At 35.1% G+C, this 15278-nt stretch overlaps 1 long non-coding RNA gene across 1 annotated transcript; it reads left to right on the forward strand.

The window, feature by feature from the left end:
• The first annotated feature begins 1172 nt into the window (after positions 1 to 1172).
• On the forward strand, positions 1173 to 9324 carry LOC124887983. Its single transcript, XR_007045723.1, has 3 exons — positions 1173 to 1634; positions 1722 to 1817; positions 8584 to 9324. It is a non-coding gene; the product is annotated as an uncharacterized LOC124887983 (long non-coding RNA).
• The last annotated feature ends 5954 nt before the right edge of the window (positions 9325 to 15278 follow it).

Genomic DNA, 15278 nt, shown 5'->3' on the forward strand with positions numbered 1-15278 from the left:
CTTATCAGATTCTACATGCAAGATATTGGAATAGTTAGACAGTGCATGATAAGTCTACTGAATTGAGAAGCCATGGGTAACACAAGCCTAGTGTTCGTCTTAAATAGTTTACAACCAAAAACATTCAAGCCTTGTTACTTTTAGCTAGTTACTACAAATCCCTCCTTTTTATTTTTCCACACTGCCTTGTTATTTCAACAAGTTTTAGGTAGATTTCTGGCTTATTCCCTGTGATATCGACTCCAACCTAGTTGGGTTACTATATTTGACGGCGATGCTTCATCTTTCAGTTGAAGGTGTATTTTAGGCTTGATCATACTCCTTCTGGTTACATTAATTATCAGAGGAAGTACGCTACTGATTTGATATTTGAATTTCACGGTGCTGTTTCAATTCCTTTCTTACCCCACTTGATCCTCATGTCAAGTTACTTGTTAATGATGGTGATCTCTTTTTGTACTCTTCTATCTATAGAAGGCTTATTGATAAATTGAATTTCCTTCAATATACTAGAACGGATATTATATTTGTTATACAACACCTCAATCAGTTTCTAGTTGCACTAAGGGTGCCTCATATGTCAGCTGACCTTCATGTTTTGCGATATTTACTCAATGATCCTACTCAGGGTATTTGACTATCCAGTTCGATTGACTTTTCTCTTTAGGCCTATACTAATTTTGATTGGCCTGCCTACCCCACTACTCATTAGTCTATCATTGGTTTATTTGTCATGTTAGGTGGTCCTATTTCTTGGAAGTCGAAGAAATAAACTACTACCTTTACCTTTTGCGGCAAAATATCGTGCTCTTCATAAGGTGGTTGTTAAAGTTGTGTAGATGATTTGTTTGCTTGATGACTTGAGTTTGCATGTCTTAACCCCTGTGCCTGTATTTTGTGATAGTCAGGTTGCCCTCCACATTACTCGCAACCCAGTTTTTCATGAACACATAAAGCACATCGAGGTAGATTGACACTTTATCTGTGATGTTCATAGTTCTGGTGTTATCTCTCTACATCATATCTCCATTAATTTTCAGCTTCCTAACCTTCTCACCAAGGCTTGAATGGTGTGCCTTATCATAGTCTTTTTTTGCAAGCTTGGTGTACACTTACCCTCCATCTTGAATAGGGGGGATGTTGGTGTTATAGATCAAGGATAAGTTTAACACTTGGGCCTACTTATATTAGGCCTGTTTCACTCAAGGACCCGGCCCTTGTCCGATTGGTATTTTTATTTGTCTCCATTCTTGTGTATGTATATTGTCATGTATACTGGATATTAATTAGTGGATGTTTCTTTTATTTACCTTCCCAGTCTTCTCTGTCTTCGACATAAACTGTTTAGGGAAGTTTTTAGATTCATCATTAGGTTAACACAGCTTGCCATTGGTTCTGTAAAGGAGAAGATATTTTCAAACCTTAGTTTCTTATGAGTGATATACAATTGTGTTAAGGTAGTGTTATTACTGACTTCATTATAACGTGTTAGTACAAGGGTGGAGGGGAGACATCATGAGGAAGCTCCTCAACATCCTCCAGAGATTGGCTTGTAGCTGATTCAACAAAAGGGAAGGATTTTAAGACAACAAATTGGACGAAATTCTCTGAGATCAATGATAACATTAGCAAGTGTGAGTGCAAGCTCTGTAAGCTTGAGTAATATTAAACTGTCATAAACTATTGTTAAATTAGTTATCTTACTTTGTTTAATTTTTCAGAAACAGGGTGATGCTGGGGACAAACTGCGATTGGAACTTGCGATGTTAAAAGAGGAGGAGAAGACACTGTTAAAACAAACCTAATAGTGTATCCAGGTAAAGGACATGTTCTAACCAGTTTCATATGTTACCTCCTCACAAGTGCACCGTGAATTCTGTGAAAAGATTATAGATTCCTAGATTACAAAGCCATAATGAGCTTTTAAAGAATCATTTTCTACAGTGTGTGTACGGCAGATATTTATGAGTTATTAGGATGATTATTATTTTGAAAATTCCTATTCATTATGCTACATTGAAAGGATAGTACTTAGTACCTTTGTTTCATCATGAATGACATGCTTTGAGTATTTTGTAATCAAAAACTGAGCCAAAATTTGAACTTTTTGGCAGGTTGTTTTAGTTACTTGGTTCGTAATTAAATATAAAATGACATGCGTTGTGTGCTTTGCAATCAAATGGGGAGCCAGAATTTGTACTCATATCTCATTTTAGTTACTTGGTTCATAGTTAAATATTTATAAATTTTTGACGAGTTTCATAACACAAATACAGGATATGCAAAGCTTATTAAGTTCATTCTACCTGTACCTAGGGGTGGAAAATGGGTGGATCGAATCGGATTTGGATGGATTGAATATGAATTGAGCTTAAATGGATTGAATTGCGATCCGCCCATATAATATACGGGTAAATATGAATTGAGCAAAAATGATTCCAAGCCACTTTAACTTCTAAAGTCAAAAACTTAGAAATTCTATATGCATATTAACTTGATATTTTTACCTCCTACTCCACCCACCTCCACTTATCCCTGCCAAAAAATTTACCTTCACCCCACCCTCCTACGTTAATACACCCTTACACCCCTATCCCGACCTCCAATCCCCTCCCCCTCCTCGCAAATTTTTTTTTTCTTCTAAAAAACTATTTTTTCATTACAAAAATTATTGCTTACCCCCCTTAACAGTCTACCTCGGACCTAACCCCCATCCCCAACCCTAAAATTTCCTTAAAAAAGAATTAAAAATGAAAATTAAATTTTTTTCTACCCCCACCGCCAGCTCCACCAACTCCACCCTTACAAAATTATTTTTTAATAAATTCAAAAACACAATAACCATTTTTCTTTTTTTAAAATTGCACCCCACCCCCATCTATCTGTCTGTCTGTCTGTCTGTCTATCTCTCGATCCATCCATCTGTCTGTCTGTCTGTCTGTCTGTCTATCTATCTATCTATCTGTCTGTCTGTCTGTCTATCTATCTGTCTATCTATTTATCTGTCTATCTATCTATCTGTCTATCTCTCTATCTGTCTATCTATCTGTCTGTCTATCTTTCTATCTGTCCGTTTATTTGTCCGTCTATCTATCTATCTATCTATCTATCTATCTATCTATCTATCTATCTATCTATCTGTCTGTCTATCTATCTTTCCGTCTATCTTTCTGTCTATCTGTTCATCTATCCATCCGTCTATTCATATTTCTGTTCGTCTATTCGTCTATCTGTCTATCTATCCGTCTATCCATCTATCCTTCCCTCTATTTGTCTATCCATCCATCTATCCTTCCGTCTTTCTATCTATTCGTCTATCCATCCATCTATCCATCCGTCTATTCGTCCATCTATCCGTCTATCCATCCATCTATCAATCTATTCATTCGTCTATTCGTCCATCTATCTGTCCACCTATCCATATATCCATCCATCTATTCATCTATCTGTCCATCTATCCATCTATCCATCTGTCTATCCATCTATCCATCCATCTATCCATCTATCCATCTGTCTATCCGTCCGTCTATTCGTCTATCCATCCGTCGTCTATCCATCTGTCCATCCGTCTTTCCGTCTATCCGTCCATCCATTTATCCATCCATCCGTCCATTCGTCCATCCATTCATCCATCCATCCATTTATCTAATTTATCCATCTATCCATCCATCTATCTATCTGATCCATCCATCCATCCATCCATCCATCTATCTAATCTATCCATCCATCCATCCATCCATCCACCCACCCATCCATCCATCCATCCATCCATTTATCTAATCTATCCATCCATCATCCACCCACCCACCCATCCATCCATCCATCTATTTGTCTATCTATTTTGACCTTTTGAGTCTTTAATTCAAGTCCTCGAGGTTTGAATTGTATCATTTGGTATCAGATCCGAGCTTGATTTCATTTCTACGATGTCAATCTTGGGTTTGTTATCTTGAAAATCAACAAAAAAGAAGTGTCAAAAATAAAAAATCCCTAAAAAAGTCACTATTCACATTTTTGGTCTTAGATCAAAATTTGAGTATTAAATTTTGTGTTTTTCTTATGTTTCTAGTGTTATATTTGTGTTCTCTAACACTATACGAGTCTATAAATCAAATTTGAGCCAAATCAAAGCTTATTTAAGTGTTTTATCCTTGTTGGAAGCTTGGATTAAAGATTTTTAAGTTGATTGCAAAATCTAAATATTTTGGTGAATAATTTGAGCATATTGATGATTGGAATGTGTTTAGAAAGGTAAAAATATCCTTGGTTCAAAATTTCATCGCATTCCGATCAACGGTTTAAGAGTTAGAGATTTTTGAAGTTCTTAGTGTTCTTGAAGACATTCAAATCTTCAAGTTGAATCTTCATCAAAGGTGGTTATTTGATCCTTAAAATCTAAGTAAAAGGTGTACAAAAGTGTTTGTACAAGCACCCTTTTGAAGATCCTAAGGATATTCCACAAGAGAGTCTAAAGGGGGATCGTTGGGAGGGCACTTTGGCCCATTCAAGACGTTTGTTTGGATGATCTGCACCTGAGGTGCCTTGGATCTGCACCTGATCTACTAAAGCAAGTCCAAGGAAGCTCAAAATAGTGATATATCTACCAGCTGCGTCCAGCCTACCCTCCATCTGTGGCTGACCTACTGTAGTATCCCCAATGCAACTCAAAATAGTGAAACAAGGACCATCTGCGACCGGCCCCTCGATCTGCGGCTGAGATGGTTCAGCATCCCAAATGCATCCCAAAGCAGTTAGCAACAACCTCACCTATATCCAAGGTTCTCCACACCTGCTGGAGCATGTTCCAACACAGCCCAAGCACAAATCAGCCTTCCTCAATGCAAATTTACCCCGCCAACGCAAATTAAATTCCAAAACATAAAATTTAAGCTTCCAAAGTGCATTTTAACACTTTAATTACTTCATATCTCAAGGTTTGATTCCTAAGTTTCAATTTCTTGATTCCTAATCTCTTATTTTGATTTTTAAACTACTCATCCACTAGTAATTCATCTACTAAGTTGATCGTTTAGTTCTTGAGTCCGAATTCTTTCATCGTTCTATTCCTTTTGAGCTTTTCTAGTTTTTACTTCATTGTATCTTTTGATTTAAGTCCGTAAAGTAGATTTTTTTATTTCTTCATGTCGATCAAACAAGAATCACTCCAGCCGCAAAGTAGAGATTGCCACCTTATAGTCCATCGGAGTATAAGCAACTTTTAATACGAGTGTTGGTGAGGTGCTTTACTACTAATCTTGTTTGTTTATTTTTGTAGGTACAAGGTGATATAAGGGGAACATGCCTTGATAGCCTCGGATAATTGTGAGTTTGAGACTACAACATATGAGACTATAATTGTGGTGAAAATAGTTATGGCTACGAAGTAGATGGAGATTATGGGGGCTATGAATATAGCCATGATCAAATGTGTGGAAGCGGGAACCAAGGTATGAATGGAGGGTACAGTAGGATTTAATGTCTTCCTACTCTATCTATCTTCAAAGGAGAATGGGATCCTAAAATTTACCTTGATTGGGAATAGCAATACTAAAGGATCTTTGAGGATTATGCTATGAGCAAAGACGAACAAGCTACATATGCCCTTAAGTACATTCAAGGTCCGACCTTAGAATGGTGTAAACTTGCAAGGAATTCTACTCAAACTTGGGGTGCCTTTAAAGAGTTTTTGAAGCCAATCTATGTGCCGAAGGGTTATACCAAGCTTTATAATAGTGATCTAAGAAGACAACCTTGTTCAAGATGGGTAGAGATTTGTGGAGTTCCGATATGTGTTCTTATACATGATGATTGGTTTCATTCAAAATACATATCTCCTCTTATGGTTGATTATCTAGGGATACCTCAAGTGTCCAAGCATTTCCCATACGTCTTGGAAGGCTATAGAGTCTTCGAGAGCGTAAAGGTTTTCTTCACTCGAGATGGGTACTTTGAGGAGGTGTGTTGTGACATAATCCCCTTAGAATGTTGACACTTATGCTTGGGTATCGATTGGTTTGCACAACATAAGTTTCCAAATATGTAAAATTGGCTTCAAATTATATTAAACCAATAGGGAAACCATCTCTTTCCATCTACCCTTCCAAATCTCAAGGCAATGTGGTCACTTACTCCAAGCCAAAAGAAATTGAGAGACATAAGATTGAGTGGAGTAAGGGAGTACAAGGTAGCAACCTAAGAAAGGAAAAAAGAGAGGTTGTAAGGAGTGAAATGAGGGGGTTGCCACCAACCGAAGATAACATTATTTGTCCTTATTTTAATAAGAACATGTGTAGGTACCAACATGGAAAGTGGAAAAGAACAAGTTCTAAAAGAGAATATTCCCTTTGAAGTCTTGACGAGGGAAATCTTAATTGAATCCAAAGCTTGTGGAGGACCTTCACACCAAGGTAAAGAAGAATGTGCTCAAGAACTTCAAGGTAAAATAGCTAACTCTTACACTCTTGTGCATAAAAATAGTGATTGCGGGGCTATTAGCCCATTGAGTGTGATAAATAGCTTACCTACATGTGAGTCTAATGATTCTTTACCTCTTGATGTACATATTATGAGTGTGCATACATTAGTTGATCCTATTGATGACCATATTGACTCTTCTTGTAAGATCAATTTGTGTGCACCTAGTGTTGAAGCCATTTGTGTTGGATCATAGTACATTATCTTATGGAAATTGTGTTGATCAACTTATGTGCGAAACTAGTCCATTTCTTGAGGATGTGTGTAATATAATTAGAGAAACTCAAGTGAGTGATGAAATTGAGAATGTTGGTCAAGAAGATAGGAGTGACCCTTTGATCTTGTCTTTTAGTGAAGATCCTAGTGCTTGCTTGGCTCGTAGGGATGATTATGTTCTTAAAACATCTTTGACACTTGATAATGGTTTTTTAGAGAATGGACCTGCATGTTTTACATCCTCTCCGTAGATAGATCCTTCTCTCTTTAAGAATAATATCTTGTTTGAAGATGATGAGCTCACTCCTAATAAATTATCTAGTGATGTGGATAGCATTATTGACATAGCTCATCTTGAGGGCTATATTCCATATAACAACCCACTATGGTGTGACAAAATTTCTCCTAAAGATGGAAATCTCTTCTTGGAGGATGAGAGTACTCTTAAGGAAAAGGAATGTAAAGTCTTAGAAAGGAATAATCAATTGGGTAATGATAACTTTGATTTGCTTGAATATTTAAGAAACCCAATAAGTGATTGTTCCTTAGAAAATGATTGTGGATGTGATCCTTTATATGACACCCCATCCTTAGTTGATATTTATAAGGATGAAGTGCTTACTTCTTGTGAAGGCCTAAGTAATAATCCCTTTGATATTGGTGGTGGTATGTGTCCACTTAAGGATTCGTCCATTGAAAGAGAAAGTATCAATTGTTTGGAAATTGCTTCCTCTTCTACTTTGTGTGACCTTATTGCTGAGAATACTCATGGTGATGATTTTGAATCTAATAGTGAGTACGTTTATAAGGGCACCTTAGTTGAAGTTGACTTGAGTGATACCTTTCTCTACTCTCCTTTTTCTTTTGATGATGTTTATGCTAACGAGGAGAGTATATCTTTTAGTTTGGGTGAAGCTAGTGAGGAAAAAAAGTATTGTCTAGACCTATGTCTATGGACACTCTTTCCATTTGACCTCGGTGCCAAATTTGGATATGGTGATTATTGCACACCCAACTTATTACTTGGTCCACATGACAAGAAAAGTTTGAATGAAGGTGTTTGTATCCTTCCCTATAATGGTAAGTATTTCTTGGGTATTCACAATCCACTTAAGGGACCAACATTGTGTAAGGAAAAGAACTCCAACCAAGATGAAGGATTTTTAAAGAAGCGGAGTAGTGAAAAGATCCAAGAGAGTTCACCATTATGTTTTTCCATTCTTGACCAAGGTTCCACTACTTTTAGGTCAAGAAGAGAGTCTTCTCTTGAAACTAATTTGGATGACATTTATGTGATACCCTTCTTCAATACTTAAGTGGAATTGATGACCTCCTTCTCCAAGGTGGTATCATTCATGAGAACCCGAGGGCAAATATGTCATTATCTTATTTGGGTGTTGCTTATAAAATTGCGTCCTTGCTTGACACACTTGTGCTTAAAATATGTGAATTTCAACTTGTGGATGCCAAGTTGATTATTTTTTTGTTGAAGATCCCATAGATGATAAGGACTTCTTGTCACCTTCATAGAGTTGGATAATTTGAAGTATCTTGTGGGGCTCTTGGGAGCATGCTTACCTTTGTTAATAGAGATAAACAAACTATTAATGGTATGGCCCCATTAATGAATTTCTTTTCTTTGGAAGTTTGAAAAGAAAGAGTCATATATGCTTGAATGCTTTGATTCCATCCCTGTGTGCATTATGTGCTATGTCTTTTAAGCCAAATGACCTTCTTATAGTTAATAGCACCTTGGATGATGCTTTTACAATTGATTCTTTCCTATACTACCTCTTTTCTTATGATGATCCTCATGCTATTCTTGAATTTGTTTTATGTAGAGGTAGGAAACTTATTGGTTGGTCCACTAATTTGAATGACAATGCTATCTAGGTCTTGTGGACTTTAAAACCAATTGAGGCATTACTCTTGAAGTGGTCTCTTGAAGAGGTAAAGAAACAATTGTGTCTTAAGGCTCCTGAGGTGAAGGTAGTTTTACCGTTTAAACTATTTGATGCCATTATGACCTTTGTGATTTCCTTATCTCTTGATGAAACTCATAGCCAACCTCTTTGTGCATTCTTCGATAAGTTTCTAATGTTCAGAACAAGGGATCCTTGGTTATATCTTAAGTGTGTGCAACCTTGGCATGATACTATGATTATTTGTGCTAACCCTAACCCTCATGTCATGAGGATATTGTATTTGTTTGTCCTTTCTTTGGTTTTCAAGGTTTGGATTCGAGGTCGAATCATTTTCTAGAAGGGGAGGATGATACAAGCCAAATTGCCTCCGAACCTTTGAATGAGATATGTATGATGCTCGAGGTGCTTGATGACTCCTTAGGACTTTTAAAAGATGCCACATGGAGGAAGATTGCTATTAAGGAGGGTCAAAGGACTTTGGAGGGGTTGAAGGAGTGCGAAATGGGGCTCGAAAGCCCTTTGGAAGCATCATGCGCCCAAGGCACTTTGGATCCGCTTTTGATCCGCTCTAGCATTTCAAGAGTGGGCCAAAACAGCCTCTAGTGGGTCTTTTCTTACATTTGGGTCACTTTTGGTTAATTATGTAATATCTAGCCAAACTGTAAATGCTTGGTAGCTAGGCTTATTTCCATAGTTTTTGGATGATAATTTTACATGATGTATTCATGAGACTCCATGGGAGTGTTTGAGTGCTTGAAAAAGCATGTGTTGAACTTTGCTTAGAAACGATGGTCGTAAGGCGGATCTAATCCCATTTCCGATCACCGTAAGAGTTATCATGCACTTATTGATAAAATATATTAAAATTTTAATTTAAGAAGTGAAAAAGCAAAAAATAATTAGAGGCCTATTAAAATTTTATGTAAAAACTAAGGACTATTTAAAATCAAAGTTTAAATTTGATGGACTATTTTGGTTATTTTTTCTCATTTTTTGAGTCACTTTTAGCTATTATTAGTCTGTAAGGAAAATGCACAAACTCAAATAATATCATTGGAACGAAAAAAAACTTTAGTGGGACATTTTTCTAAGTTGAGTGACAATACAAGGGATTGCCTCATTTTTAATGTACTTTTAGAGAATTTATGCTCGTATAAAATTTTAAATTTCTTGCGTGAGAGTTCCTTATTCTTTGGTTAATTCATAATTTGATCGCTACAAGTTAAGTCTCCACCAATTTTTGGGACAAATAATTATACAAATATATACATACATACCTTGTTTGGTTGGGGGAGCTGGGAGGAAGCAAGGATGCACGTCAGCAAAAACTATTGCACACCCTAAAATTAATCTGAACTAGATACATAGGGCTTTGGGCCACAAGTGACAAAAGAGTTTTAAAATGAGGTGTAGGTGACACAAGTCTTAATTATTAGTTGGAGGTGAGAATTACTTTATTAAGGATTAAGAAAGTTGGAAAAGTTTGAAAATAACCCACATGTTTTTAAATTTATACTTTGATTCCAATGTTTACCTAAAATAATGAGAAACGGAGGAAAAAAAGGCGTCTTTCTCTCTCTTCTCATCCATTATTGTTTTCTCTCTCTTAGCGATTTTTGTTGTTCATTATTTCTGCTACTTTATTCATCATCTTCTGCTTCCTTACCATCGTCCTCTACTTTATTATCATCTCCATCTTCTTTTTGTTGACCTTTTGTTGTTGTTGGTACAATGCTACTACTGCTATCTGACCAATTTCTAAGGTCAAATTTTGTTTACCTCATCACTTTCCACTTTGGCATTACTTCATAGGTGACTTTGGTAAGTAAAATTATGATTTTTATTCGTATTTGTCATCTGGGTACACTTCTGTTTTTCCAACAATAGATAAAACTCCGATCATGAATCCAAAATAAGTGCCCATAATTTAAACAGATCATCATCTGATGCATCAAATAAGTAATCTGTTGCATTAGAAGGTTTATCTGTTGTATCAGACTGTTTATTTGTTGCATCAGAATGTTTATTTGTTGTATCAGAGTATTATCTATTGCATTAGACATATTATCTGTTGCATCAAAATGTTTATCTATTGCAACGAATGATTAATCTGTTTGGAACAACACAAATCAGCCCCTGCCACAAACCCAACAGATAACCAATATGTTTCAATTCTTGCTATTGCTGCTGGATTCAAAATTATTCCTTACGTTCAATTACCCGTCCCAAATTTTCTAATTCGATTTCTCATTTTACTTGTCTTTTTCACTAATCAAGAAAAGATTAAAAAAATTCATGTTTTACCCTTTGCATTAATCACTTTTCTTCAAATTAAAATAAAAATATCATTTAATAGGGGGACTATACGTTGACCGACGTTAAAAGCTTTCTTCTCTTATAAAATTTTGATTGAATAGCAAACAATGGTTATTTCAAACACGTCTACTGTCCCACCAACTAATCAGTGGGTTATGGTAAACTAGAGATGTTAGAGCCAAGCAACAGACTTGTCATATGTTGAAACAGATTATTTATCTGTTGTAACATATGAGTAATCTGTTTTGAACAACACATCAGCCCCTGCCACAAACCCAACAGATAAATCTTGCTATTGCTATTGGATTCTAAATTATTCCTTTTTAGGTCGAATCTTCGACGTGTTTGTTGAGAAGATAATAGACAGAATAAAAATTAAATATGAATTAAAATGTCAAAGATCAAACATAATATTTTTATTAAACAAAAATAAATAAAAATACATATAATAGACAAAAAGAAAAATAATAATCTAATTATTACTATTATCATCATCATCATTGCCAGCCGGTCAATCTTCAAGCGAAAGTAGAAAGGCCCTCCCCAGTCTGCGTATCTCGTAGAGCATTTTTGCTTTAACTCCTCCCAGTTCCCATTGAAGGTCACGAACTTTATTTTGAAGTTCATTCACGATGTCTTGAAGAAAAGCAACGTCCCACACTAGGTCAACCATAATATTCTAGAGTGTAATATGAAAAACGAGATGCAATAAATAAATTGAGTATAGTTGAATGAATGATTGAGTAAGGAGGGACCTATTTATAGAGGATTGAATTTGAATGAGAGGCAAAAAGGAAAGACTGCTCACCTACATTCATTAATTATATTTTTAATTAAATTAAGAAAATAAATATTGTTATAAGTCATGACTTTTCAGATTATTATTAATAATTAGTTCTTTCTAAGAACCGTTTTTATTGAGTTGTGACAATAGATTTTATATCTGTTGTATCAGATAACATATCTGTGACAACAGATATATCATCTGTTGCAACAAATATAAAATCTGTTGCATTAGATAACCTATCTGTTGCAACATATAATCTAACTGTTCACCTCCATTTATTAATTACATTTTTTATTACTGTAAAAAATAATGACTTAATTAAATTAAGAAATATTGTGATAAGTCATGACTTTTTAGATTATTATTATTATTTAGTTCTTTCCAAGAACCATTTTTATTGAGTTGTGACAACAGATTCTATATCGGTTGCATTAGATAAATCATCTGTGACAACAGATATATCATTTGTTGCAATAATAGTGAACCTGTTGCATCAGATAATATATTTGTTGCAACATATAATCTAATTTTTTTCATATCATTAATCTAAATTTGCTGACTTTTTTATTTTATAAATTAAAAAAAACACCTTTTCAAATTCTTTAATAAAATAATAACCATTTTTATGTTCTAGCAACAGATCATAAATCTGTTGAATCTGATAAACCATCAATTGCAACAGATATACCATCTGTAGCAACAAATAGACGTTCTATATTAATATCTTTTTTGATTTCTTCTAACAGCTGATACATCAGTCGCAACAAATGGAGAATTTGATGCATTAGCAACACTGTTGAATGTATGTGTTTTTGTTTTAGACAAAAAGTCACGACCTTCACCTTGTTTTTCTTAACAATCATCATATAAGTTAATTAATCCAATATTGTGATATTTTTTAATTATATAATAAATAATTTTAAAAAATAAATTCAAAAATAAAAATGGTGAAAAGTCACGATGAATTATTAAAATTAAATAATCGTTCTTTTACTATTATAAATTGCGTATCATTTATTTGCTTATTATTTAGTTACGAAATATTTTTCATATTAAATAATCAGAGAGTCATGTCTTTTCACCCTCTCAATAAAAACAATAACCCTTTTTTATTAATAACCGTCTGGTGCAACATATGATCGATCTGTCGCATCAGATTAACCTTTGTTGACACAAATTGCTCAATCCCTTCCACCAACCGTCGACATATTAAGAACAAGGAATAAACAGAATGATTATTAAATACTAAATAAGAATTAAAAATTCAAAGTCGACTACCAAATGAAACATAAATTTTTGAATCCTTTGGGTAGATCCGATATACAAAAGGAGGAAAATACATACGCTAAAATAAAAAACATTACCTAATTATTATTACTACTATTATTATTATTTTCAATCGGATATTTTTCATCTGATAGTCTTGCTCCAAAGTCAGCCAAATGTCTTTGGAGTTCATCAAACTACCTTTGAAGTTCACACAAGGACTCGATATGAATATTCTTGTACGAATTTGAATCATCCGTATTTTTAAGGAGGGACCTATTTATAAATTATTGTATCTAAAAAAAAAAGAAAATTGTTTTAAAATAAATCTAACAGATGGGTAATCTGTTGTAAAATATATTCCTTCTGTTAGATAACTTACAACATACTGACAATCTTTTGCAATAGATGTATAGATCTGTTTGATTTCTCCAACAGATACGTCATATGTTGCAACAGGTTGATCATCTGTCATAACAGATATCTCCAACTGTTTGACAATATAAACAGATGTGGCATCTGTTACAACTAGCTAGTCATCTGTTTATTCAATTTAAGTCATAGATGGGCTAGAAAGAATAAGGTGCGTGCAGGTGGATCCACTATTATATATGTGGAAGTTAAGTATGTATTACTGATAAGGTTATCGGGACAACACACACAAAGTACAATGTTTTTGTGAATGCAGTTTTTAACCGATTAGGCACTGATCATTCAAAAAAAATCCTGTATTATACCGTTAAGTTTGATGGGTTCGAAATTGATAAGGCTGAGGACCTCATGAAGATGGTGCAGATACCCTATTACGAATTACTGATGGTTGTTTCTCGTGTTTATGCGTGTCAAGTTTTAAGAAGGGATCAATATTTGTCGTCATTGCAGAGAACCAATAGCGATTGGACTTAACTTTAAGTGTGCATTGGACTCTAATAACACCTTTGAAGCCTCGCACTGCATCAAACAATAATAGAAAACCAATAGAAATTTCCCTGGCCCAAATTTATATAGTTGGGTTGCTCGGGGTGATATTATATACCAGAAGGTGCGGTAGGAGAATGCCTTCGAGGGAAAATAGGTGGTTTATGGAAGACTATATTATCTAAGAGCTAATTGAAGAAGGGACATAGGGTAGAAAGTACCTTCTAGCGAATCTGACCGATGAAATTATCTTAAAAGATGCAAAATCTGAATCAAGTGCAAATATGAAAGTGTATCCAGTAATGTAATTTTGTCAGTTGTCTCTCTGAAAGAAAAATAATGCAGCTGTGATTGGCCTGATGCTGTGTTCGAGGCTATGGAAAAAGTTAAGTTGATCCGAGAAAGATTAAAGACCGCTCAAAGTCGTCAGAAGTCGTATGCGGATGTGAGAAGAAAAGATCTTGAGTTTAATGTTGATAATTTGGTGTACATAAAGGTTTCAACCATGAAAGGGGTAAAGAGATTTGGGAAGAAAGGAAAGCTTATTCCCCGTTATGTTGGTCTGTATAGGATTCTGAGCCGTGTTGGGAAAGTAGCATATGAGGTAGATTTACTCGCAGAGTTGTCTAGCGTTCATTCGGTATTTTATTTTTCCATGCTTAAGAAGCGTATTGGTGATTCTGTCGTGGTTGATTCTTCCGAAAGATTAGATATTCGGGATAGCCTTTCATTTGAGGAGATTCCAGTTGAGATTTTGGATTTTCAAATCCGTAGGCTAAGAAACAAAGAAGTTCCTTTAGTTAAAGTGCTTTGGCAAAATCAATCTGTTGAGAGTGCTACTTGGGAAGCCGAAGATGATATGCGAGCCAAGTACCCTCACCTCTTTTCTATGAGTTCGGAGCGAGCAGAAGGTACCATTCTTTCTTAATTTCGCCCTCTTCTTATTAAAGATTCAGCTGTGTGTCTACTTGCATCACAAATTTGTGTATTTTGTAGGGTATCCAAAGGTATAGAGTGAAGTAAGCCCTTTGAGTGAGTCGTTCCAGCTATACGTCCTCATTTTTTCTTGTTCTTGGCCTATATGGCAACATTCGAGGATGAATATTTCCAAGAGGGAGATATTGTAATACCCCAAGACTCTAATCAATAGTTCAACCATGACTCAAGCTCATGAGAAGTAAATTATAGTGCTTTGGTTGTTTTCTGATCAAGGATGATGTGTATTAAGGCCTCAAAGATGTCCTAGCGATTAGGTGAATCAAAACATTCCTTACCGATTGAATTCTTGGGAAGGATATTGCCATATTCAACTTCAAATGAGCATATATCATGATATACTACTAATTATTGAGCTCATAACCTACCAAAAGATAAAT

The sequence above is a fragment of the Capsicum annuum genome, chromosome 1 (assembly GCF_002878395.1).
Source record: "Capsicum annuum cultivar UCD-10X-F1 chromosome 1, UCD10Xv1.1, whole genome shotgun sequence".
NCBI classification, from domain to species: Eukaryota; Viridiplantae; Streptophyta; class Magnoliopsida; order Solanales; family Solanaceae; genus Capsicum; species Capsicum annuum.